Below are 27500 nucleotides of genomic sequence, written 5' to 3'. Positions count from 1 at the left end.
ATAACTCTGATTAAACTGACTTCTCTCTCAGCAGCACAACTCTGATTAAACTGACTTCTCTCTCAGCAGCACAACTCTGATTAAACTGACTTCTCTCTCAGCAGCATAACTCTGATCAAACTGACTTCTCTCTCAGCAGGATAACTCTGATCAAACTGACTTCTCTCTCAGCAGCACAACTCTGATTAAACTGACTTCTCTCTCAGCAGGATAACTCTGATTAAACTGACTTCTCTCTCAGCAGGATAACTCTGATCAAACTGACTTCTCTCTCAGCAGGATAACTCTGATTAAACTGACTTCTCTCTCAGCAGGATAACTCTGATCAAACTGACTTCTCTCTCAGCAGGATAACTCTGATTAAACTGACTTCTCTCTCAGCAGGATAACTCTGATTAAACTGACTTCTCTCTCAGCAGGATAACTCTGATCAAACTGACTACTCTCTCAGCAGCACAACTCTGATCAAACTGACTTCTCTCTCAGCAGCACAACTCTGATTAAACTGACTTCTCTCTCAGCAGCACAACTCTGATCAAACTGACTTCTCTCTCAGCAGGATAACTCTGATTAAACTGACTTCTCTCTCAGCAGGATAACTCTGATTAAACTGACTTCTCTCTCAGCAGGATAACTCTGATTAAACTGACTTCTCTCTCAGCAGGATAACTCTGATCAAACTGACTTCTCTCTCAGCAGCACAACTCTGATTAAACTGACTTCTCTCTCAGCAGGATAACTCTGATCAAACTGACTACTCTCTCAGCAGCACAACTCTGATCAAACTGACTTCTCTCTCAGCAGCACAACTCTGATTAAACTGACTTCTCTCTCAGCAGGATAACTCTGATTAAACTGACTTCTCTCTCAGCAGCACAACTCTGATCAAACTGACTTCTCTCTCAGCAGGATAACTCTGATTAAACTGACTTCTCTCGCAGCAGGATAACTCCTCTCTTTCTCTCATTTAGGGCTTTGCATACATTAAGACAGCCAGCAAACACACTCCATCTCTTAGTTGTGTGGAGAAAAGGAATCCTGGCTTTGGCCCTGTCCTCTGAAATCCATGTGGTGGTTTGTGAAAGGAAAACAATTCCCTGAGGATTTAGACTAAAATAACTGTTTATTCTGCTCTGCACACACACACACACACACACACACACACACACACACACACACACACACACACACACACACACACACACACACACACACACACACACACACACACACACACACACACACACACACACACACACACACACACACACACACACACACACAGTAATTACGCTCCCCTTCGGTCTGGCAAACTAGGAAATAACTTGTCTTTTCCAGCAGCAGCAGAGTCAATGCTGACAGAAGTGTGCCACAGGGCTTTAATATATCCACTGTGGAGAGAATACCAGGCTAGTAGAAAACTGGGCTTTGGTTGTGTGTGTGTGTGTGTGTGTGTGTGTGTGTGTGTGTGTGTGTGTGTGTGTGTGTGTGTGTGTGTGTGTGTGTGTGTGTGTGTGTGTGTGTGTGTGTGTGTGTGTGTGTGTGTGTGTGTGTGTGTGTGTGCGTGCGTGCGTGCGTGCGTGCGTGCGTGCGTGCGTTTAGATGTGTTTAACTCACTACTGGATGTAGTATGTCTCTACCTCTGAACTAAGGGTTTTACTCTCTCTACAGTGTGTGTTAGAGTTTGTATGTTCTATTTTAGAGCAGACTAATAGAGTGTGTTATAGTGTATGTCTCAGTACAGACTACTGTCCCATCTATAGCCTGAACTAATAACACCCTGCTCTATGCTCCTGGGAGGACCAGACTGAACTAATAACACCCTGCTCTATGCTCCTGGGAGGACCACTAGACTGAACTAATAACACCCTACTCTATGCTCCTGGGAGGACCACCAGACTGAACTAATAACACCCTGCTCTATGCTCCTGGGAGGACCACCAGACTGAACTAATAACACCCTGCTCTATGCTCCTGGGAGGACCACCAGACTGAACTAATAACACCCTGCTCTATGCTCATGGGAGGACCACCAGACTGAACTAATAACACCCTGCTCTATGCTCCTGGGAGGACCACCAGACTGAACTAATAACACCCTGCTCTATGCTCCTGGGAGGACCACTAGACTGAACTAATAACACCCTGCTCTATGCTCCTGGGAGGACCACCAGACTGAACTAATAACACCCTGCTCTATGCTCCTGGGAGGACCACCAGACTGAACTAATAACACCCTGCTCTATGCTCCTGGGAGGACCACCAGACTGAACTAATAACACCCTGCCTTATGCTCCTGGGAGGACCAGACTGAACTAATAACACCCTGCTCTATGCTCCTGGGAGGACCAGACTGAACTAATAACACCCTGCTCTATGCTCCTGGGAGGACCACTAGACTGAACTAATAACACCCTACTCTATGCTCCTGGGAGGACCACCAGACTGAACTAATAACACCCTGCTCTATGCTCCTGGGAGGACCACCAGACTGAACTAATAACACCCTGCTCTATGCTCCTGGGAGGACCACCAGACTGAACTAATAACACCCTGCTCTATGCTCATGGGAGGACCATCAGACTGAACTAATAACACCCTGCTCTATGCTCCTGGGAGGACCACCAGACTGAACTAATAACACCCTGCTCTATGCTCCTGGGAGGACCACTAGACTGAACTAATAACACCCTGCTCTATGCTCCTGGGAGGACCACCAGACTGAACTAATAACACCCTGCTCTATGCTCCTGGGAGGACCACCAGACTGAACTAATAACACCCTGCTCTATGCTCCTGGGAGGACCACCAGACTGAACTAATAACACCCTGCCTTATGCTCCTGGGAGGACCAGACTGAACTAATAACACCCTGCTCTATGCTCCTGGGAGGACCAGACTGAACTAATAACACCCTGCTCTATGCTCCTGGGAGGACCACTAGACTGAACTAATAACACCCTGCTCTATGCTCCTGGGAGGACCATCAGACTGAACTAATAACACCCTGCTCTATGCTCCTGGGAGGACCACCAGACTGAACTAATAACACCCTGCTCTATGCTCCTGGGAGGACCACCAGACTGAACTAATAACACCCTGCTCTATGCTCCTGGGAGGACCACCAGACTGAACTAATAACACCCTGCTCTATGCTCCTGGGAGGACCACCAGACTGAACTAATAACACCCTGCTCTATGCTCCTGGGAGGACCACCAGACTGAACTAATAACACCCTGCTCTATGCTCCTGGGAGGACCACCAGACTGAACTAATAACACCCTGCTCTATGCTCCTGGGAGGACCACCAGACTGAACTAATAACACCCTGCTCTATGCTCCTGGGAGGACCACTAGACTGAACTAATAACACCCTGCTCTATGCTCCTGGGAGGACCACCAGACTGAACTAATAACACCCTGCTCTATGCTCCTGGGAGGACCAGACTGAACTAATAACACCCTGCTCTATGCTCCTGGGAGGACCACCAGACTGAACTAATAGCACCCTGCTCTATGCTCCTGGGAGGACCACCAGACTGAAAGGTAGATTGTGACACCTTTCTCAGGTCCACTCCTAAATTAAAAACATTATACAAGCAGAACCAACTCCCACAGGTCACATACTGCTGTGATGTTTGTGTGTGTATACTAAGATGACTGTTCCCAGTGATCGGGTAGTGATGGACTCTGAGCCTCATTACTACATAGCACCCTGCTGACAAAATAACCCCATTTCAAACTCTATTCGGAGTGCCATCCCATATGTAGGATTCACCTTCCCTAAAACAATCACAATCATCCTCATAAAACCTCAGATTCGGCAGCATGCAAAACCGTTATGCAAATATGCCGTCATGCAAAACCAACCTAACCAAACATCTTCTGCTGATTTGTTTGTTTTTGTTTGTCTCTGCCTCATTCTCTCTCAATCAGCTCTGGCTTTCATTTGATTTCATTTTCCCTGAGTCATTATAGAAACGTTTGTTTGTGTAACAGTCCTGACCTATTTATGTTAGTTTTTATGTGTTTTTGGTCAGGGCATGTGTTTTGGGTGGGCAGTCTATGTTATCTGTTTCTATGTTGGTTTCGGTTTGCCTGGTATGGCTCTTGATTAGAGGCAGGTGGTTTGCATTTTCCTCTAATCAAGAGTCATATTTAGGTAGGGCATTCTCACTGTGTGTTTGTGGGTGATTGTCTCCTGTGATGTCTTCGTTGTGTTCGATGTATTCACTTTTGGAGCTGTTTGGCTGTTCGTATGTTTCGATGTCCGTTCCTGTTCGTGAGTTTACGTTTGTCCATGTAAGTTTATGTTCAGGTTGCGTGTACGTCGTTTTCTTATTTTGTAGTTTGTTAAAGTGTTTGTTTTCGTGACCATCGTATTAATAATAAAGATGGCATATTTCCCTGACTCCGCATATTGGTCTGAAGATCCTTCTCTCCTCACCTCATCTGAGGATGAGGAAAGCGACAGCTTACAGAATCACCCACCAAAATACAGAGACCAAGCGGTATGGGAATGCTCGACGGAGCAACAAGGACTTTTGGACTTGGGAGGAGATCCTGTCTGGTAGAGGACCCTGGGCGCAAACTGGGGAATATCGCTGCTCTCGTGAGAAGAGTGAGGCAGCCACAGCCCAGGAGCGGTGGTTTAAGGAGGCAGCTAGGAGACGTGGATGGAAGCCGGAGAATCAAGCTCGAAACCGGAATTATGAGGGGACACGTCTTGCACGGAAGCCCGAAAAGCCCGTGAGTAACTCCCAAAAATTTCTTGGGGGGGGGCTAAAGGGTAGTGGGCCAAGGGCAGGTAGGAGACCTGCGCCCACTTCCCAGGCTAACCGTGGAGAGCGGGAGTACGGGCAGACACCGTGTTACGCAGTAGAGCGCACGGTGTCTCCTGTACGTGTGCATAGCCCGGTGCGGGTTATTCCACCTCCCCGCACTGGTAGGGCTAGATTGGGCATTGAGCCAGGTGTCATGAGGCCGGCTCAACGCGTCTGGTCTCCAGTGCGTCTCCTCGGGCCGGCATACATGGCACCTGCCTTACGCATGGTTTCCCCGGTTCGCCTGCATAGCCCAGTGCGGGCTATTCCACCTCGCCGCACTGGCAGGGCGACCGGGAGCATTCAACCAGGTAAGGTTGGGCAGGCTCAATGCTCAAGAGAGCCAGTACGCCTGCACGGTCCGGTATTTCCGGCGCCACCTCCCCGCCCCAGCCTAGTACCTACAGTGCCTACATTACGCACTAGGCTACCAGTGCATTTCCAGAGCCCTGTTCCTCCTCCACGCACTCTCCCTATAGTGCGTGTATCCAGTTCAGTGCCTCCAGTTCCGGCCCCACGCACTAAGCCACCTGTGCGTCTCCTAAGTCCTGTACACACTGTCACTTCTCCCCGTACTAGTCCTGAGGTGCGTGCCCTCAGCCAGGTGCCACCAGTGCCGGTACCACGCACCAGGTATAGAGTACGCTTTGAGAGTTCAGTGTGCCCTGTCCCTGCTCCACGCACTAGTAGGAAGGTGCTTATCATTAGCCCGGTGCCTCCAGTTCCGGCACCACGCACCAGGTCTACAGTGCGCCGTATCCGGCCAGAGCCATCCGTCTCCCCAGCGCCATCTGAGCCATCCGTCTCCCCAGCGCCATCTGAGCCATCCGTCTCCCCAGCGCCATCTGAGCCATCCGTCTCCCCAGCGCCATCTGAGCCATCCGTCTCCCCAGCGCCATCTGAGCCATCCGTCTCCCCAGCGCCATCTGAGCCATCCGTCTGCCAGGAGCCTGCAAAGCCGCCCGTCTGCCATGAGCCTGCAAAGCCGCCCGTCTGCCATGAGCCTACAGAGCCATCCGCCAGACAGGAGCCGCTAGAGCCGTCAGCCAGACAGGAGCCGCTAGAGCCGCCCGCCAGACAGGATCTGCCAGAGCCGCCAACCAGACAGGATCTGCCAGAGCCGCCAACCAGACAGGATCTGCCAGAGCCGCCAACCAGACAGGATCTGCCAGAGCCGTCAGCGAGCCATGAGCAGCCAGAGCCGTCAGAGAGCCATGAGCAGCCAGAGCCGTCAGAGAGCCATGAGCAGCCAGAGCCGTCAGAGAGCCATGAGCAGCCAGAGCCGTCAGTGAGCCATGAGCAGCCAGAGCCGTCAGAGAGCCATGAGCAGCCAGAGCCGTCAGAGAGCCATGAGCAGCCAGAGCCGTCAGAGAGCCATGAGCAGCCAGAGCCGTCAGAGCGCCATGAGCAGCCAGAGCCGTCAGAGCGCCATGAGCGTCGAGAGCCGTCAGCCTGCCATGAGCGTCGAGAGCCGTCAGCCTGCCATGAGCGTCGAGAGCCGTCAGCCTGCCATGAGCGTCGAGAGCCGTCAGCCTGCCATGAGCGTCGAGAGCCGTCAGCCTGCCATGAGCGTAGAGAGCCGTCAGCCTGCCATGAGCGTAGAGAGCCGTCAGTCTGCCATGAGCGTCGAGAGCCGTCAGCCTGTATGGACCTGCCAGAGCCGTCCAAACAGGACCTGCCAGAGTCCTTCAGCCGGGATCTGCCCCTTGTCCCGGTGTTGCCCCTTGTCCCGGTGTTGCCCCTTGTCCCGGTGCTGCCCCTTGTCCCGGTGCTGCCCCTTGTCCCGGTGCTGCCCCTTATTCCAGTGATGGTCCTTATCCTGGTGCTGCCCCTTGTTCTGGTGCTGCCCCTTGTCCCGGTGCTACCCCTTGTCCCGGTGCTGCCCCTTGTCCCGGTGCTAGCTGTTTATTTAGGGGAAGGTAGTGTTAGGGTGGTCAGTAGAAGGGGTAGAAAGAAGAGGGGAGTGACTATGGTGGTGCGGGGACAGCGTCCTGAACCGGAACCACCACCGTGGTCAACTGCCCACCCGGACCCTCCCCTGGACTTTGTGCTGGTGCGCCCGGCGTTCGCACCTTGGGGGGGGGGTACTGTAACAGTCCTGACCTATTTATGTTAGTTTTTATGTGTTTTTGGTCAGGGCATGTGTTTTGGGTGGGCAGTCTATGTTATCTGTTTCTATGTTGGTTTCGGTTTGCCTGGTATGGCTCTTGATTAGAGGCAGGTGGTTTGCATTTTCCTCTAATCAAGAGTCATATTTAGGTAGGGCATTCTCACTGTGTGTTTGTGGGTGATTGTCTCCTGTGATGTCTTCGTTGTGTTCGATGTATTCACTTTTGGAGCTGTTTGGCTGTTCGTATGTTTCGATGTCCGTTCCTGTTCGTGAGTTTACGTTTGTCCATGTAAGTTTATGTTCAGGTTGCGTGTACGTCGTTTTCTTATTTTGTAGTTTGTTAAAGTGTTTGTTTTCGTGACCATCGTATTAATAATAAAGATGGCATATTTCCCTGACTCCGCATATTGGTCTGAAGATCCTTCTCTCCTCACCTCATCTGAGGATGAGGAAAGCGACAGCTCTTACAGTTTGGTCATTATAGAAGTGTGTGTTCTAGACTGGGTCATTGTAGAAATGTGTGTTCTAGGGAGAGTGAATGATCAGCCCTCTGCTCTCAGTGTCTCAGGCCTCCTGCTTAACACATGACTGATGGTTCAATCTGGCACTTATTTTATATTATATTGTCATCTTCAAGAATAAAGTAGGTTTTTCCTTTTTAATCTTGAGTTACTTAATTCAGCTTCTTTACTTGAATGCACTTACTGTAAGTGGTTGTCGAAAAGAATGTCTGCTAAAGGACTGAAATAAAACATGGAGTAGAGGGGGGGTTGCTAACGTCATATGACACCATCCTAATGATAGAACTGGCAGGCAGAAGGGAGTGGAGAGGGAGAGGGGATGGAGAGGAGACAGAGAGAGAGAGTGTATGGATGTAGGGATGAGAAAGAGGAATGGGTGGGGTCCAAATTCGATGATGTCCAGGGTTTCCCACTGGCTTGGAGAGGCAGGATGTTGCATTAGAATAGTCTGGAGTAGCCTCATCCTCTGTCCTGGTCTCCTGTCCTCCACTTACTGATGGTTGACAGCGTGTGTGGCGGATGGGGCTAATTCAACATCCTGCCTGCCTCTCCAAGCCAATTGGAAACCCTGGACATTGTCTCCTTTGGCCTCCACCCAGCCCTCTTTCTTTCACACATGCGCATGTGTGTATCTGTCCGCGAATGTGTGTGTGTGAGTGTACGTGTCTGTACGTGAGTGTGTGTGTCTGTGCGCGAGTGTGTGTGTCTGTGTGTGTGTGTGTGTCTGTGTGTGTGTGTATGAGTGTATCTATCTGTATGTGGCTGTCTGTCTGAGAGGCCCCAGAGGGAGATAGGATAACAGGTGGGAACGCTGCCATAGATCAGGGTCACACAGCACAATGCTTCACTCTCCTTTGATGCTGATACCATCATCATCCCTGTGTGTGGGTGTGTGTGTGTGTGTGTTCAGCCCTGTTCCCTATTTCACCGCTCAGCAGCTTTACATCAGTTCCTCAGCCTGTGTCTCCCTCCTGCCCCCAGATCCAATAACAGCGACAGTGAGACAATTACCTGCTTTAATGACCACCCTCATCACACACACACACACACACACACACACACACACACACACACACACACACACACACACACACACACACACACACACACACACACACACACACACACACACATATACAGGAGATGAAAGGGAGAGAGGAACGTTTGTGTGTGTCTGTGGGTGTGTGTGTGTGGGGGGGGGGGGGGGTTAGAGTGTAATAAAGGAACAAAAGAATGATATGTATATATGTGTATGTGTGTGTGTGTGTGTATACACACACACACATATGTACAGTTGAAGTCGGAAATTTACATACACTTAGTTTGGAGTCATTAAAACTCGTTTTTCAACCACTCCACAAATTTCTTGTTAACAAACTATAGTTTTGGCAAGTCGGTTAGGACATCTACTTTGTGCATGACACAAGTCATTTTTCCAACAATTGTTTACAGACAGATTAGTTCACTTATAATTCACTGTATCACAATTCCAGTGGGTCAGAAGTTTACAACCACTAAGTTGACAGTGCCTTTAAACAGAATTTTCTTGTAAAATTCCAGAAAATTAAGTCATGGCTTTAGAAGCTTCTGATAGGCTAATTGACATAATTTTAGTCAATTGGAGGTGTACCTGTGGATGTATTTCAAGGCCTACCTTCAAACTCAGTGCCTCTTCGCTTGACATCATGGGAAAATCAAAAGAAATTAGCCAAGACCTCAGAAAAAAAATTGTGGACCTCCACAAGTCTGGTTCATCCCTGGGAACAATTTCCAAAGGCCTGAAGGTACCACTTTCATCTGTACAAACAATAGTACGCAAGTATAAACACCATGGGACCACGCAGCTGTCATACCGCTCAGGAAGGAGATGCGTTCTGTCTCCTAGAGATGAATGTACTTTGGTGCGAAAAGTGCAAATCAATCCCAGAACAACAGCAAAGGACCTTGTGAAGATGCTGGAGGAAACAGGTACAAAAGTATCTATATCCACAGTAAAATGAGTCCTATATAGACATAACCTGAAAGGCCACTCAGTAAGGAAGAAGCCACTGCTCCAAAACCGCCATCAAAAAGCCAGACTACGGTTTGCAACTGCACATGAGGACAAAGATCATACTTTTTGGAGTAATGTCTTCTGGTCTGATGAAACAAAAATAGAACTGTTTGGCCTTAATGACCATTGTTATGTATGGAGGAAAAAGGGGGAGGCTTGCAAGCCGAAGAACACCATCCCAACCGTGAAGCACATGGGTGACAGCATCATGTTGTGGGGGTGCTTTGCGCAGGAGGGACTGGTGCACTTCACTAAATAGATGGCTTCATGAGGATGGAAAATTATGTGGATATATTGAAGCAACATCTCAAGACATCAATCAAGAAGTTAAAGCTTGGTCGAAAATGGGTCTTCCAAATGGACAATGACACCAAGCAAAATTCCAAAGTTGTGGCAACATGGCTTCTGGACAACAATAAGGTATCGGAGTGGCCATCATAAAGCTCTGACCTCAATCCTATAGAAAATTTGTGGGCAGAACTGAAAAAGCGTGTGCAAGCAAGGAGGCCTACAAACCTGACTCAGTTACACCAGCTCTGTCAGGAGGAATGGGCCAAAGTTCACCCAACTTACTGTGGGAAGCTTGTGGAAGGCTACCCAAAACGTTTGACCTAAGTTAAACAATTTAATGGCAATGCTACCAAATACTAATTGAGTGTATGTAAACTTCTGACCCACTGGGAATGTGATGAAAGAAATAAAAGCTGAAATAATTAATTCTCTCTACTATTATTCTGACATTTCATATTCTTAAAATAAAGAGGTGATCCTAACTGATCTTAGACAGGGAATTTTTATTCGGATTAAATGTCAGGAGTTGTGAAAAACTGAGTTTAAATGTATTTGGCCAAGGTGTATGTAAACTTCTGACTTCAACTGTATTTCTATGTATGTATTTATATATTTATTGTGCCCTATTTATGTTCCAAATAGATTGTTATACACTTGCAGAGCATGGTCCCTGGCTTGTCACCAATTCCTGAAAGACACTAAACATTCACTGCAATTATCTAGATGTGGGGTTCCTAATAGACGTGATTAAATAATGATTTGTCAGTGTTGTTGTGACGTGTGTTGTTGTGACGTGTGTTGTTGTGGATCAGATGGTGGAGTGTGTTTCTGTCTCTGTTCAGTTACCATGACGATGCTCATTAATGAAAGATAGCTTAAAGAAGCTAATTCATCCTTCTTGTGTTCTCTCTTTCCCTCTATTCTCTTTCTCTTACACCATTCTTTAAAAAAGAAATATTTTAGAATTTTTTTAGTGGGTAGATCAGCCTTAATATTGCAGATAGATTGTAGCTTCCATCAATGTAAGTTAGTTGTCTGCATCACTTCCAATCCCCAAAATATATTTTTTGCCAATACATATATTTAGTGTCTATTTCCATGTGTTTGTCATTGCATAACTGCATTTAAAAGGATCTAACTCCATGTCCAGGACACCATAAAGTCTTGGGTCAAGCGGAACCACTAGTGAGTGTTATCTTCCTCTCCTCTGTCAGACTGGGCCGTAGTACAACTCACAGTATAATGTCATAGAGCCTAAGGTAAGAACTGGAGACCTATAACATGTCCTTCTGCTCACAATAGACATCATTAGATCCCCTTACCTTTACTGAACACACAGCAGAAATGCACACACACACACACACGCGCGCACGCGCACACACACACACCGTCATTATGTAACATCGTTAGTTGTCGTTAGATGTCTTTCCTTACCTCTACTGAAGAACAGCAGGTAGCTGTTCATTTCATGTTCTGATGGCCAGGTGTAACCATGACATACACACAGAATCCAAAAGAGAGGAAGAAAAAGAGAAAGGGAGAGGGGGAGGGAGAGCGATAGAGAGAGCGAGAGAGCGAGAGCGAGAGTGAGAGAGAAAGAGATAGAGAGAGTGTGAGAGAGAGAGCGCAAGAGAGAGATAGCGAGAGAGAGAGTGAGAGAAATGTGAGAGAGTGAGAGAGAGAGCGCGAGAGAGATAGAGAGAGAGAGAGTGAGAGAGAGCGCGAGAGAGAGATAGAGAGAGAGAGTGAGAGAGAGCGCGAGAGAGATAGAGAGAGAGAGTGAGAGAGAGCGCGAGAGAGATAGAGAGAGGAAGAAAGACAGAGAATGTTACTGTCAGGAACTCAGTCAGTCATTCAGAAGGAATATGTCTAACCATAATTACATGTGATGCTTCTAATTATAAAAGCTCATGAAGTCATAGATTATATTTCTCCCATCTCTCCCTTTCCTCACCCCTCCTCACCCCTCTCCATCCCCCTCTTAAAGTCTCTCAACCCTCCCTCTGATATGAAAAGAGGCTGTCCGTCAGTGTTGAGAGGACCCAAGCCTCCTTCCAACTCTTTATCATTCCCTGAGTTTCTCTCCCTCCGTCTCTCCAGACTAATCTAAAGCAGCACGTCAGCCATTTTAATCTGTGTCTGTTATATGAAGAGTGTCCCATCTGGGCTGCCGTACACTTGAAGATTAATGAACCCAATTTGCAGTAGTGACCTTTTGGCTGCTAAAGTGCTGCGGCTGTAAGCCTCTTAATGCGCCTTTTAGAAATGTTGTTCCAGCCCCTTCAGATAAGAGGAGGAGAACCCCGTCACTACTGCTGTGAATATGGATGAAAGGAGTTCTAAGTGGCTCCATCTGAAGAGAAGTTTCAATGGGAAAGTAGAGCAGTCATCAGATTCAGTGTATCTTGACCAGTCAGTTTACAGTCATCGTCAATGTTCACATGTGTGTTGGGTAACGGAGAACTGAAGACTTGACTTTAGCTCAGCAGGCTAACACAGTTCTGTGGAATGCAGATGACAAGGTTCAAACTCAGCTGGTCACATCAGCACCTTCTCTCTGTGTCCCTGAGGGCAGTTAAATGTGTGTTCTGTAAGGCTGTGATTGGGTGTGTTTGCGTTAATAGTGGTACAATGTCTCCTCAACCTGAGTACTCAGATGGTGTTAATAGTGGTACAATGTCTCCTCAACCTGAGCACTCAGATGGTGTTAATAGTGGTACAATGTCTCCTCAACCTGAGTACTCAGATGGTGTTAATAGTGGTAAAATGTCTCTTCAACCTGAGTACTCAGATGGTGTTAATAGTGGTACAATGTCTCCTCAACCTGAGTACTCAGATGGTGTTAATAGTGGTACAATGTCTCCTCAACCTGAGCACTCAGATGGTGTTAATAGTGGTACAATGTCTCCTCAACCTGAGTACTCAGATGGTGTTAATAGTGGTTCAATGTCTCCTCAACCTGAGTACTCAGATGGTGTTAATAGTGGTACAATGTCTCCTCAACCTGAGTACTCAGATGATGTTAATAGTTGTACAATGTCTCCTCAACCTGAGTACTCAGATGGTGTTAATAGTGGTACAATGTCTCCTCAACCTGAGCACTCAGATGATGTTAATAGTTGTACAATCTCTCCTCAACCTAAGTACTCAGATGGTGTTAATAGTGGTACAATGTCTCCTCAACCTGAGTACTCAGATGGTGTTAATAGTGGTACAATGTCTCCTCAACCTGAGTACTCAGATGGTGTTAATAGTGGTACAATGTCTCCTCAACCTGAGTCGTAGGATTTCATTTGATAAATCTATACAGCTTCTGAAACATGGTTTTTAATTAAAGCCCTCATTCACCACGGTGATGCGTCATGTTTTCCGATTCAAACACAGACAGGTATAATTCAACACATTATACATAATTCAACAACTGCTTTCTATCCCTCAGCAAAGCAACTGCTTTCTATCCCTCGGCGAAGCAACTGCTTTCTATCCCTCAGTGAAGCAACTGCTTTCTATCCCTCAGTGAAGCAACTGCTTTCTATCCCTCAGTGAAACAACTGCTTTCTATCCCTCAGTGAAGCAACTGCTTTCTATCCCTCAGTGAAGCAACTGCTTTCTATCCCTCAGTGAAGCAACTGCTTTCTATCCCTCAGTGATCAACTGCTTTCTATCCCTCAGTGAAACAACTGCTTTCTATCCCTCAGTGAAGCAACTTCTTTCTATCCCTCAGTGAAACAACTGCTTTCTATCCCTCAGCGAAGCAGCTGCTTTCTATCCCTCAGCGAAGCAACTGCTTTCTATCCCTCAGCGAAGCAACTGCTTTCTGTCCCTCAGCGAAGCAACTGCTTTCTATCCCTCAGTGAAACAACTGCTTTCTATCCCTCAGTGAAGCAACTGCTTTCTATCCCTCAGTGAAACAACTGCTTTCTATCCCTCAGCGAAGCAACTGCTTTCTATCCCTCAGCGAAGCAACTGCTTTCTATCCCTCAGTGAAACAACTGCTTTCTATCCCTCAGTGAAACAACTGCTTTCTATCCCTCAGTGAAACAACTGCTTTCTATCCCTCAGTGAAACAACTGCTTTCTATCCCTCAGTGAAACAACTGCTTTCTATCCCTCAGTGAAACAACTGCTTTCTATCCCTCAGTGAAACAACTGCTTTCTATCCCTCAGTGAAACAACTGCTTTCTATCCCTCAGTGAAACAACTGCTTTCTATCCCTACAATGTCTCCTCAGGTTGAGGAGACATTGTACCACTATTAACACCATCTGAGTACTCAGGTTGAGGAGACATTGTACAGTGAAAAAACTGCTTTCTATCCCTCAGCGAAGCAACTGCTTTCTATCCCTCAGTGAAACAACTGCTTTCTATCCCTCAGTGATGCAACTGCTTTCTATCCCTCAGTGAAGCAACTGCTTTCTATCCCTCAGTGAAACAACTGCTTTCTATCCCTCTTGACTGCTTGTTCTCTCTTCTCTCTGCTCCGCTAAACGATGTAGAATACTGGCCTGTTGGAAACTACAACCACATCTGATGTATCTACAGAGAAAATACACATGGAGCTCACAAACAAAAATAAGGAATTCAAATAATGCTCTGTGGTGATTGGTTCATGTGTCGGTCAATTAGTTGTTGTTTAATAAAAAAATAAAAAATGGATAATTAACCGAAATGTCAGTTAATCGTTCAGCACTACTGCTGGGGTTTTACAGATTGTCCAGTCTAGTGTGTGAGGTTGTATAGAGGCATCAGTTTAACATGACAGGGACAGGCTGTTGAACAGATGATCGTTGGCTAACACACACACACACACACACACACACACACACACACACACACACACACACACACACACACACACACACACACACACACACACACACACACACACACACACACACACACACACACACACACACACACACACACACACACACGCGCGCACACACACACACACAGAGACCCCACCCCATTCACAGCATGCTCTGGGCTGTAATGCTGTCTCATAGCAACCAGAGAGCAGGACAAAGCGTGGAGGGATATTTATGTGTGTGGTCAGTCCGGTCAAAGCACGGTGAGACGACCATGATTCAACTTGGACTCTGGGAAAACCACAAAGACAGACTCTCCTCAATTGTTGTGATATAACATTGGATAATACCAGTTTATTCTCCAATGTTTCTTTCCTTTAACTCTTTCTCCTTCTTTCTGTCACTGTTTTTTCTCTCTCTCACACACAGAGAAGCTGACAGGACAGGACAGGACAGGACAAATAGATATTATCATACAGAGATATGACTGAGAATTGCATTGGGGATGGGTAAAGGGGGGATGGAGAGAGAGAAACAAAGAGAAAGGGGATACAGACAAAGAAGATGTACAAAAAGAGACAAAGAGAGAGAGAGATTGACAGAGAGAGAGAGAGAGAGAGAGAGAGAGAGAGAGAGAGAGAGAGAGAGAGAGAGAGAGAGAGAGAGAGAGAGAGAGAGAGAGAGAGAGAGAGAGAGAGAGAGAGAGAGAGAGAGAGAGAGAGAGAGAGAGAGACAGTGAGAGAGACAGAGAGAGAGCGAGTTGGAGAGAGACAGAGAGAGAGAGGGGGGTTTGAACAAGAGAGACGAGATAAATAAATAGAGAGAGAGAGACAGAGAGAGAAACAGAGATAGAGAGAGAGACAGAGAGAGAAACAGAGATTGAGAGCGAGAGAGAGACAGAGCGCGAGAGAGAGAGAGAGAGATGGGAGAGTCGATAGAAGAAAAGAGTCTTGTGAGGCGGTTTACTCCAGTCGGTGGGGTCTCCCTCGCTCCTCTCGCCCTCTATCCTCTGTTTGCTCACCGCTACATTTCAGTGACAATTTCACAGCTCTCCTTTCATTGGCCGATGAAAAGGGACAGATTCCTTCCTGGTTAGTCACCCTCCAAACGGCATCCTGGGAAAATCCAAACCTTTGGCATGGTGAGGCGGGTATACCTCTGGGCGGGCATGAGGCCCTGGGTAAACAGTAGACCGGTGTAATGCTGTGAAATCAGTGTGAGGGTCAGAGTCTCACCGGAGGATTAACCAGAACCCTTCATTTATTCCTTTCACTGGGTCATACTGGTGCTGCTCTCACTGTTTACTGTCTGTAAGGCTGGAGGCTGTGTGTGTGTTTGTGTGTGTGTGTGTGTGTGTGTGTGTGTGTGTGTGTGTGTGTGTGTGTGTGTGTGTGTCTGCATGTGTGCACGCCAACATGAATGTGTGTGGGTGTGTGTGTGTATATATTGTCTGAACAGCATTGTCCTCCATAGGCTGCTTGACCGTGCCAGATGTCTCCGGTATAAAACCCTCTTCTGCCTATTCAGACAAGTGGCCCACAGGGCAGGGTGGCACACTGCCATATATACCCAACACACAGAGAGATAAAGTATGGGAGAGAGAGAAAAGACAAGGGTGGGGTAGAGTGAGGGCGGGGAAGAGAGAAAGAGAGAGACAGAAAAGAGGGCTGGAGGCAGAGACAGCAAGGAAGAGGGAGGAAGAAAGAGAGGCAGAGAGAGAAAGCAAGGAAGCAAGTCAAATCAAATCAATATTTTATTGGTCACATACACATGGTTAGCAGATGTTAATGTGAGTGTAGCGAAATGCTTATGCTTCTAGTTCCGACAGTGCAGTAATTTCTAACAAGTAATCTAACAAATGCACAACAACTACCTTATACACACAAATGTAAAGGGATGAATAAGAATATGTACATATAAATATATGGATGAGCGATGGCCATGCGGCATAGGCAAGATGCAATAGATGGTATAAAATACAGTATATACACATGAGATGAGTAATGTAGAATATGTAAACATTATTAAAGTGGCGTTATTTAAAGTGACTAGTGATACCTTTATTAAATCCATTTATTAAAGTGGCCAGAGATTTGAGTCTGTATGTTGACAGCAGCCTCTCTATGTTACTGATGGCTGTTTAACAGTCTGATGGTCTTGAGATAGAAGCTGTTTTTCAGTCTCTCGGTCCCAGCTTTGATGCACCTGTACTGACCTCGCCTTCTGGATGATAGCGGGGTGAACAGGCAGTGGCTCGGGTGGTTGTTGTCCTTGATGATCTTTTTGGCCTTCCTGTGACATCGGGTGTCCTGGAGGGCAGGTAGTTTGCCCCCGGTGATGCGTTGTGCAGACCTCACTACGCTCTGGAGAGCCCTGCGGTTGTGGGCGGTGCAGTTGCCGTACCAGGCGGTGATACATCCCGAAAAGATGCTCTCGATTGTGCATCTGTAGAAGTTTGTGAGTGTTTTAGGTGACAAGCCAAATTTCTTCAGCCTCCTGAGGTTGAAGAGGCGCTGCTGCGCCTTCTTCACCACGCTGTCTGTGTGGCTGGACCATTTCAGTTTGTCCATGATGTGTACGCCGAGGAACTTAAAACTTTCCTCCTTCTCCACTACTGTCCCGTCGATGTGGATAGGGGGCTGCTCCCTCTGCTGTTTCCTGAAGTCCACAATCATCTCCTTTGTTTTGTTGATGTTGAGTGAGAGGTTATTTTCCTGACACCACACTCCGAGGGCCCTCACCTCCTCCCTGTAGGCTGTCTCGTCGTTGTTGGTAATCAGGCCTACCACTGTACAGTAGTGTCGCCTCTCCTCTCCTCTCTCCTCCTCTTCTCCTAACTCCTATCCTCTCAACTCCCCTCCCCTCCCCTCTCTGTATAGTGTTAAAAGACCCTAGTTCCAGGTTTATGTCCCTTCCCAGGTGTCTCGTTCCTGTCCCCCTTTAATGCCTGTAAACTCAGTGAGTAGCAGGATATTTATAATACCCGTCATAGTTAAATCATTATAATAACATTAGGACAATGACATCCACAGGCATTCAGTAGCTCACCTTACGTCTCAAAAGGTCAAAGACGCAGTTTGTGTGTGTGTGTGTGTGTGTGTGTGTGTGTGTGTGTGTGTGTGTGTGTGTGTGTGTGTGTGTGTGTGTGTGTGTGTGTGTGTGTGTGTGTGTGTGTGTGTGTGTGTGTGTGTGTGTGTGTGTGTGTGTGTGTGTGTGTGGTAGCTGTGCGTTTCTGTAATTAACTGTAGGTAAAGAACCCTGGTGTGCTGTAAAGTATATAATTATAAACTATAAACCCACATTAGGACTGTAACCAGAACCCCTTGCAGTCACTAATGCACACATATATGGGATAGGGAGAATACAACCACTTGTTTTAGCTGGTCTCCTTAGTGTTGTTGTTACTAATGGGCTCTACATAAGGGACAAGCAGCACTGAGGCTGGTGTGTGTAGAGTCAACTGTACAGTAGGACACATGAACCAATCACCACAGAGCAGCTGGCTAAAGCACACCCAGATCTGTTCACCAGGCTACACTGGAAGGCCATTGTGTACTGTAGGTATGTAAAGGGTGGATTGTTAGTGTGTTATGTACTCAGGGTCTCTTTAGAAGGGTTTGATAGTGTTGTTGGCAGTGCAGGGCATTGATCAGAGTACAGTAGCATCAAACAAACTCCCAGCTGGTGAAGGAGGGACAGGGTCACTACAGCTGGAGGCTTACAGCTTCCTCTCTTTCAATCATCTCTTTCTTTCTGTCTTATTCCACCCTCTGTCTTTGTTTCTCTCTCTCTCTCCTTTTCTCTTGTTCTCTTCCTCTCTGTGTTTGATGCCTAATCCAGCATGGCCCATAGGAGGGAGGGAGGGAGGGAAGGAGAAATGGAGAGAGAAAGAGAGGTGGAGAGAGACAGAGAGATACAGAGAGAGACAGAGAGAGAGGAAGAGAGGTGGAGAGAGACAGAGAGACAGAGAGAGACAGAGACACAGAGAGAGGAAGAGAGGTGGAGAGACAGAGAGAGACAGAGAGAGACAGAGCGAGACAGAGAGAGACAGAGAGAGACAGAGAGAGAGACAGAGAGAGACAGAGAGAGACATAGAGAGACATAGAGAGACATAGAGAGACAGAGAGAGACAGAGAGACAGAGAGAGACAGAGAGAGACAGAGAGAGACAGAGAGAGACAGAGAGAGACAGAGAGAGACAGAGAGAGACAGAGAGAGACATAGAGAGACAGAGAGAGACAGAGAGAGACGGAAAGAGACAGAGAGAGACAGAGAGAGACATAGAGAGACAGAGAGAGACATAGAGAGACACAGAGAGACAGAGAGAGACAGAGAGAGACAGAGAGAGACAGAGAGAGACAGAGAGACAGAGAGAGACAGAGAGAGACAGAGAGAGACAGAGAGAGACAGAGAGAGACAGAGAGACAGAGAGAGACAGAGAGAGACAGAGAGAGACAGAGAGAGACAGAGAGAGACAGAGAGAGACAGAGAGAGACACAGAGAGACAGAGAGAGACAGAGAGAGACAGAGAGAGACAGAGAGAGACAGAGAGAGACAGAGAGAGACATAGAGAGACAGAGAGAGACAGAGAGACAGAGAGAGACAGAGAGAGACAGTGAGAGACAGAGAGAGACAGAGAGAGAGAGAGCTGTTTCCCACCGCTAAACAAAAGTTCTGATGCTCTCAGCAACCATGCTCAAACAGGGAGAGAGAGGAGGAGGATAAAAGCACTCTGTGGGCGCTAATAAGCGCAGCGTTTGGCAAGCCAGCAGATCCTACACACACACACACACACACACACACACACACACACACACACACACACACACACACACACACACACACACACACACACACACACACACACACACACACACACACACACACACACACACACACACACACACACACACACACACACACACACACACACACACACACACACACACACACACACACACACACACACACACACACACACACACACACACAGTAAGACAGATTTTCCCTGGGGATGAAAGGAAGAGAAGTATAAGACCACAGGGGGAGTGTGTGTCTGTCTGTGTGTGTGTGTGTGTGTGTGTGTGTGTGTGTGTGTGTGTGTGTGTGTGTGTGTGTGTGTGTGTGTGTGTGTGTGTGTGTGTGTGTGTGTGTGTGTGTGTGTGTCGGGTGCTGTCCTACTGCGGGACAGTCCATTATCCACACCCCTCCTGAATCTCAATGGGCTGTGCTCTGAAAAGGTGCCAAAAACACACACCAAATCTCAGCACACACAAACACACACACAAACACACACTACTCCTCACGCTCATGTTATCTTCCCCAGCTAATGCCTAAAGTTTAGCTCACTGGACTGAAACAGTCTTATGCACAAACAATCCTCGTTCAAAATCATCTTGCTGTGTTTGCTTCCTAGGCTGTGACACTATGAGTTACTTTCTTTCAAACAGAACGTTCCAGAACAGTCTAGAACTCTCTATTGGTCCTGAGATGCTTTGCATGGTCCATTTGAACTTTAAAACTAGTAATTACCATCCTTCAAAACATTCCTTTGCCATTTAAAATATATTCAGATGTTTTATCGGTGTGTTGTGGGTCCCAGGGTGCCAGCTGATGTTAGCTAGATGAAATGTTTAGAAAGGTCATGTTAACAGAACAATAATGTCTCTCTCATTCTCTCTGGCATTCAGACTGTTTAGAAAACAACATCACTCTACTTGTTCACATTAATGATTTAACGGTTTGCCATTTTCTGAGTTTGTAAACATTGTCATCTTCATCCAGCCGTTACTCAGTCTTGTAATGCTGCTGTAATAGTATTAATATGAAGTGTTGTTTTTCTATTCCAGGTTTTGCATATTGAGTGTTTCAGAGGTCAGAGGACATGTCTATTCCTCAGTAGCTGGGAGCATTGCTCTAGAGAAACTCATCACATATCGCTCTCTCTCTGTGTGTGTGTGTGTGTGTGTGTGTGTGTGTGTGTGTGTGTGTGTGTGTGTGTGTGTGTGTGTGTGTGTGTGTGTGTGTGTGTGTGTGTGTGTGTGTGTGTGTGTGTGTGTGTGTGTGTGTGTCCTGGGCTTGCTTTGAGAGTGTTGTGTTGCGGTGGTCTCTCCTCCCCTTTCCTTTCTTCCCTTTGTCCTTCCTTCCTTCACTACATCCCTGTCTGTTCTCTCCATGTCTTTAGTGATGAGCACCTCAAGAGACAACTCAGAGCCCAATCAGTCTGAGATATAAAGGCACAGAGGAAAACATGACGTTTATCTGAGGCCAGCAGAGAACTGACCCTCTAAACCACAGCCCAGTCAGAACTAATGAACTCAATAATAACCACAGCTTACTTCACTTCCAGCCTCAATAAAGCTTCACACACTGGTATCTCCAGTTAAACCACAGTGTTCTGTGTTCTTTGTGTGTGTGTGTGTGTGTGTGTGTGTGTGTGTGTGTGTGTGTGTGTGTGTGTGTGTGTGTGTGTGTGTGTGTGTGTGTGTGTGTGTGTGTGTTCTGCCTCCCAGCGATGTAGTGTGTCTCTGTAACATACTGATACAGGAAGACTGAACCCTGGCCTGGCAGAGAAAATCATCTTCCTTATTAATGTACCTATTAACCTCAATAACTCTGCACGCACACACACACACACACACACACACACACACACACACACACACACACACACACACACACACACACACACACACACACACACACACACACACACACACACACACACACACACACACACACACACACACACACACACACACACACACACCCTCAACACACACATTAAAGCAGGCAGGGCGGAATAGGACATCATTTATCAACAGATCCAATAAGATAGGATGCAGGATATCCCCAGCCTCTGACCTTTGACCCTGACACTGATCACTTTACAGAGCCTAAGGAAGATCCATAGAGGTTCTATGTTACGGAGGCTCTGGGAGCATCTAGATACTGCTGCTATGTCCCTCTCTCTTCACATGGGGCACGTCCCAAATGGCACCCTATTCCCTACTTAGTGCACTACTTTTATTTGATTTTATTGTTTATGGGCCCTGGTCAAAAGTAGTGCACTATATAGGGAATAGGATGCCATTTGTGACACAAACATGTTTATTTATCCTTCACCTGTAAAGTGTGCTGGGTCTGTGTTCAATACTGTGAACCAGGACAAATACAATCTTATCTCTCTTCTAATACCGTACACAGAGTAGCAGTCAGATGGCAGCAGATATTCCCAGCTATTTCACACCCCTAACAACTACACTCTCACTTACACAATCAATATGGTTTTTGGCTAACAGTTCTGCCAAAAAGACTGAAATGCAACGTAAACTCATGACACTAGGTGTGTGTGTGTCTATGTATCAACAGCTTGCTGATTCGTCTGATAAAATGTCTGCATCTGCTATATAATCTCCAGCTGTAATCTCCATCCAATCAGCTGTTGAAGGAAGCCATCATAGAGAGAGTTCAGTTGGTGGAGTTACACAGAAGACCTGATGTGATTATGTCCAGGCTCTTATCTGACTCCATCTTAATAACATTGACTTTGTGTCTCTGGACTAGATACATGACTTTATAACTGACATTGGGCAGTTATTGGTATTGTCAGGTCAGTACAGTTCATTACAGTTCAGTACAGTGTGTTGTTATGCCATGGCCATTATCTATTTAGCTAGCGACCGGTTCCTGGTACTGTGTGTGTGTCTGTGTGCCCGTGTGTGTGTGTGTCTGCGTGCATGTGTGAGTGTATTTGTGTGTATTTGTGTCTTATAGCGATTGGTTCCTGGTACTGGTATAGAGATGTCAGTCATACTGTGATGTTATTGACCCCCTCCGGTCTCTGCCAATGTGATTAGCTACAGCCATCATCTTCCATTTGACAATCAATACCTTTCTGTTCAGCTCTGTCAGTTGGGAAGCTGCATGGTCCTTAGTTAATAAAAGCCTCTAGTGACTAGAAAACATTACAAGACTATGTCCTTATCTCTCTATGTGTGTGTGTGTGTGTGTGTGTGTGTGTGTGTGTGTGTGTGTGTGTGTGTGTGTGTGTGTGTGTGTGTGTGTGTGTGTGTGTGTGTGTGTGTGTGTGTGTGTGTGTGTGTGTGTGTGTGTGTGGTACCAGGTTGGTGGTTAATGGTGTGTGAAGGCAGAGCAGGAGAACATGACAGGGACTAGAGACCATTAGAACACACACACTCCAGCAGCTTCCAGCCGCATAGCAGCCTGCACCTCTTAGCTAATTATCTTACCCTACTAATGCAATTACCCTACTGTAATTTACCATGGCTAAGAGGTCGCTCGCTGCCTCACTGCTCTCTCTGTGTGTGTGTGTGTCCATGTTTTTGCAGGCACCATCTGGCTGTGAGTCATGAGCTGGTCCCAGGCATCCTTTCCGCCCTGTTTCACTAACATCAGATCACTCAGCCAGCCACCCTGCACACCTCTTCTCACCTCAGAAGCTGTGCTAGACCCCAGCCCTGTCCTAAACTCATACCCAGCCCTGCTCCACCCTACCCCAGCCCTGTCCTAAACTCATACCCAACCCTGCTCCACCCTACCCCAGCCCTGTCCTAAACTCATACCCAGCCCTGCCCTGCTCCACCCTACCCCAGCCCTGTCCTAAACTCATACCCAGCCCTGCTCCACCCTACCCCAGCCCTGTCCTAAACTCATACCCAGCCCTGCTCCACCCTACCCCAGCCCTGTCCTAAACTCATACCCAGTCCTGCTCCACCCTACCCCAGCCCTGTCCTAAACTCATACCCAGCCCTGCTCCACCCTACCCCAGCCCTGTCCTAAACTCATACCCAACCCTGCTCCACCCTACCCCAGCCCTGTCCTAAACTCATACCCAGTCCTGCTCCACCCCACCCCAGCCCTGTCCTAAACTCATACCCAGCCCTGCTCCACCCTACCCCAGCCCTGTCCTAAACTCATACCCAACCCTGCTCCACCCTACCCCAGCCCTGTCCTAAACTCATACCCAACCCTGCTCCACCCTACCTCAGCCCTGTCCTAAACTCATACCCAGCCCTGCTTCACCCTACCCCAGCCCTGACCTAAACTCATACCCAACCCTGTCCTAAACTCATACCCAGCCCTGTCCTAAACTCATACTCAGCCCTGCTCCACCCTACCCCAGCCCTGTCCTAAACTCATACCCAGCCCTGTCCTAAACTCATACTCAGCCCTGCGCCACCCTACCCCAGCCCTGTCCTAAACTCATACCCAGCCCTGCTCCACCCTACCCCAGCCCTGTCCTAAACTCATACTCAGCCCTGCTCCACCCTACCCCAGCCCTGTCCTAAACTCATACCCAGCCCTGCTCCACCCTACCCCAGCCCTGTCCTAAACTCATACTCAGCCCTGCTCCACCCTACCCCAGCCCTGTCCTAAACTCATACCAAGCCCTGCTCCACCCTACCCCAGCCCTGTCCTAAACTCATACTCAGCCCTGCTCCACCCTACCCCAGCCCTGTCCTAAACTCATACTCAGCCCTGCTCCACCCTACCCCAGCCCTGTCCTAAACTCATACCCAGCCCTGCTCCACCCTACCCCAGCCCTGTCCTAAACTCATACTCAGCCCTGCTCCACCCTACCCCAGCCCTGTCCTAAACTCATACCAAGCCCTGCTCCACCCTACCCCAGCCCTGTCCTAAACTCATACTCAGCCCTGCTCCACCCTACCCCAGCCCTGTCCTAAACTCATACTCAGCCCTGCTCCACCCTACCCCAGCCCTGTCCTAAACTCATACCCAGCCGTGCTCCACCCTACCCCAGCCCTGTCCTAAACTCATACTCATCCCAGCCCTGTCCTAAACTCACACCCAGCCCTGCTCCACCCTACCCCAGCCCTGTCCTAAACTCATACTCAGCCCAGCCCTGTCCTAAACTCACACCCAGCCCTGCTCCACCCTACCCCAGCCCTGTCCTAAACTCATACCCAGCCCTGCTCCACCCAACCCCAGCCCTGTCCTAAACTCATACCCAGCCCTGCTCCACCCTACCCCAGCCCTGTCCTAAACTCACACCCAGCCCTGTCCTAAACTCATACCCAGCCCTGTCCTAAACTCATACCCAGCCCTGCTCCACCCTACCCCAGCCCTGTCCTAAACTCACACCCAGCCCTGTCCTAAACTCATACCCAGCCCTGTCCTAAACTCATACCCAGCCCTGCTCCACCCTACCCCAGCCCTGTCCTAAAGTCACACCCAGCCCTGTCCTAAACTCATACCCAGCCCTGTCCTAAACTCATACCCAGCCCTGCTCCACCCTACCCCAGCCCTGTCCTAAACTCATACGCAGCCCTGCTCCACCCTACCCCAGCCCTGTCCTAAACTCATACCCAGCCCTGCTCCACCCTACCCCAGCCCTGTCCTAAACTCATACTCATCCCTGCTCCACCCTACCCCAGCCCTGTCCTAAACTCATACTCAGCCCTGCTCCACCCTACCCCAGCCCTGTCCTAAACTCATACCCAGCCCTGCTCCACCCTACCCCAGCCCTGTCCTAAACTCATACTCAGCCCAGCCCTGTCCTAAACTCACACCCAGCCCTGCTCCACCCTACCCCAGCCCTGTCCTAAACTCATACTCAGCCCAGCCCTGTCCTAAACTCACACCCAGCCCTGCTCCACCCTACCCCAGCCCTGTCCTAAACTCATACCCAGCCCTGCTCCACCCTACCCCAGCCCTGTCCTAAACTCATACCCAGCCCTGCTCCACCCTACCCCAGCCCTGTCCTAAACTCACACCCAGCCCTGTCCTAAACTCATACCCAGCCCTGTCCTAAACTCATACCCAGCCCTGCTCCACCCTACCCCAGCCCTGTCCTAAACTCATACTCAGCCCTGCTCCACCCTACCCCAGCCCTGTCCTAAACTCATACCCAGCCCTGCTCCACCCTACCCCAGCCCTGTCCTAAACTCATACTCAGCCCAGCCCTGTCCTAAACTCACACCCAGCCCTGCTCCACCCTACCCCAGCCCTGTCCTAAACTCACACCCAGCCCTGCTCCACCCTACCCCAGCCCTGTCCTAAACTCACACCCAGCCCTGTCCTAAACTCATACCCAGCCCTGCTCCACCCTACCCCAGCCCTGTCCTAAACTCACACCCAGCCCTGTCCTAAACTCATACCCAGCCCTGTCCTACACTCATATCCAGCCCAGCCCTGTCCTAAACTCACACCCAGCCCTGCTCCACCCTACCCCAGCCCTGTCCTAAACTCATACCCAGCCCAGCCCTGTCCTAAACTCACACCCAGCCCTGCTCCACCCTACCCCAGCCCTGTCCTAAATTCATACCCAGCCCTGCTCCACCCTACCCCAGCCCTGTCCTAAACTCATACCCAGCCCTGCTCCACCCTACCCCAGCCCTGTCCTAAACTCACACCCAGCCCTGTCCTAAACTCATACCCAGCCCTGTCCTAAACTCATACCCAGCCCTGCTCCACCCTACCCCAGCCCTGTCCTAAACTCATACCCAGCCCAGCCCTGTCCTAAACTCACACCCAGCCCTGCTCCACCCTACCCCAGCCCTGTCCTAAACTCACACCCAGCCCTGCTCCACCCTACCCCAGCCCTGTCCTAAACTCATACCCAGCCCTGCCCTGCTCCACCCTACCCCAGCCCTGTCCTAAACTCATAACCAGCCCTGCCCTGCTTCACCCTACTCCAGCCCTGTCCTAAACTCATACCCAGCCCTGCTCCACCCTACCCCAGCCCTGTCCTAAACTCATACTCAGCCCAGCCCTGTCCTAAACTCACACCCAGCCCTGCTCCACCCTACCCCAGCCCTATTCCTAAACTCACACCCAGCCCTGCTCCACCCTACCCCAGCCCTGTCCTAAACTCACACCCAGCCCTGTCCTAAACTCATACCCAGCCCTGCTCCACCCTACCCCAGCCCTGTCCTAAACTCACACCCAGCCCTGCTCCACCCTACCCCAGCCCTGTCCTAAACTCATACCCAGCCCTGCCCTGCTCCACCCTACCCCAGCCCTGTCCTAAACTCATACCCAGCCCTGCCCTGCTTCACCCTACCCCAGCCCTGTCCTAAACTCATACCCAGCCCTGCTCCACCCTACCCCAGTTCCCAGGACATTTCTCTCTCTCTGTCTCAAATTCAAATTCAATATGCTTTAATGGAATGAATAAGAAGGTCAATGATGCCAAAGCAAAGCGATATACACAATTATGGACACGACAGTGACAACAATACAAATTGACAACAATACACCTACTCATTCAAGGGTTTTTCTTTATTTTTACTATTTTCTACATTGTAAACTACATCCTAAACTCATACTCAGCCCAGCCCTGTCCTAAACTCACACCCAGCCCTGCTCCACCCTACCTAAACTCATACCCAGCCCTGCCCTGCTCCACCCTACCCCAGCCAGATTCATGAGGAATGCTTTTCCAACAGCCTTGAAGGAGTTCCCAAATATGCTGATTACTTGTTGGCTGCTTTTCCTTCACGCTGAGGTCCATCTCACCCCAAACCATCTCAATTGGGTTGAGGTTGGGTGATTGTGGAGGCCAGGTCATCTGATGCAGCATTGTGTGGGAACTCCTTCAAGACTGTTGGAAAAGCATTACTCATGAAGCTGGTTGAAAGAATGCCAAGAGTGTGCAAAGCTGTCATCAAGGCAACGGGTGTCTACTTTGAAGTTTCTAAACTATATTTAGATTTTGTTAACACTTTTTTTGGTAACTACATGATTCCATATGTGCTATTTCATAGTTTTGAAATCTTCACTTTTACACCGGTTAAGTATCCACCACTCTCTTTCGCTCTTGCTCTCTATCGCTCTCGCTCTCTCTCGCTCTCGCTCTCTCTCACTCTCTCTCGCTCTCTCACTCTCTCTCGCTCTCTCAATTTTCAGTTCAA

The 27500-nt window shown here is 48.5% G+C and overlaps 1 protein-coding gene across 1 annotated transcript in view; it reads right to left on the bottom strand.

Annotated features, from left to right (window-relative positions):
• Positions 1–11506, bottom strand: part of LOC129842159 (uncharacterized) — a 94617-nt gene extending 83111 nt beyond the window's left edge. The window contains exon 1 of the mRNA XM_055910574.1: positions 11234–11506. The gene's annotated coding sequence lies outside the window, so the exon portion shown is untranslated. The remainder of the gene's footprint in view (positions 1–11233) is intronic.
• Positions 11507–27500: the final 15994 nt, after the last annotated feature.

The sequence above is a fragment of the Salvelinus fontinalis genome, unplaced genomic scaffold, assembly GCF_029448725.1.
Source record: "Salvelinus fontinalis isolate EN_2023a unplaced genomic scaffold, ASM2944872v1 scaffold_0019, whole genome shotgun sequence".
Classification (NCBI taxonomy): domain Eukaryota; kingdom Metazoa; phylum Chordata; class Actinopteri; order Salmoniformes; family Salmonidae; genus Salvelinus; species Salvelinus fontinalis.
Note: the sequence above shows the minus strand (reverse complement) of the source record. Positions and strands in the feature narration are given on the sequence as shown.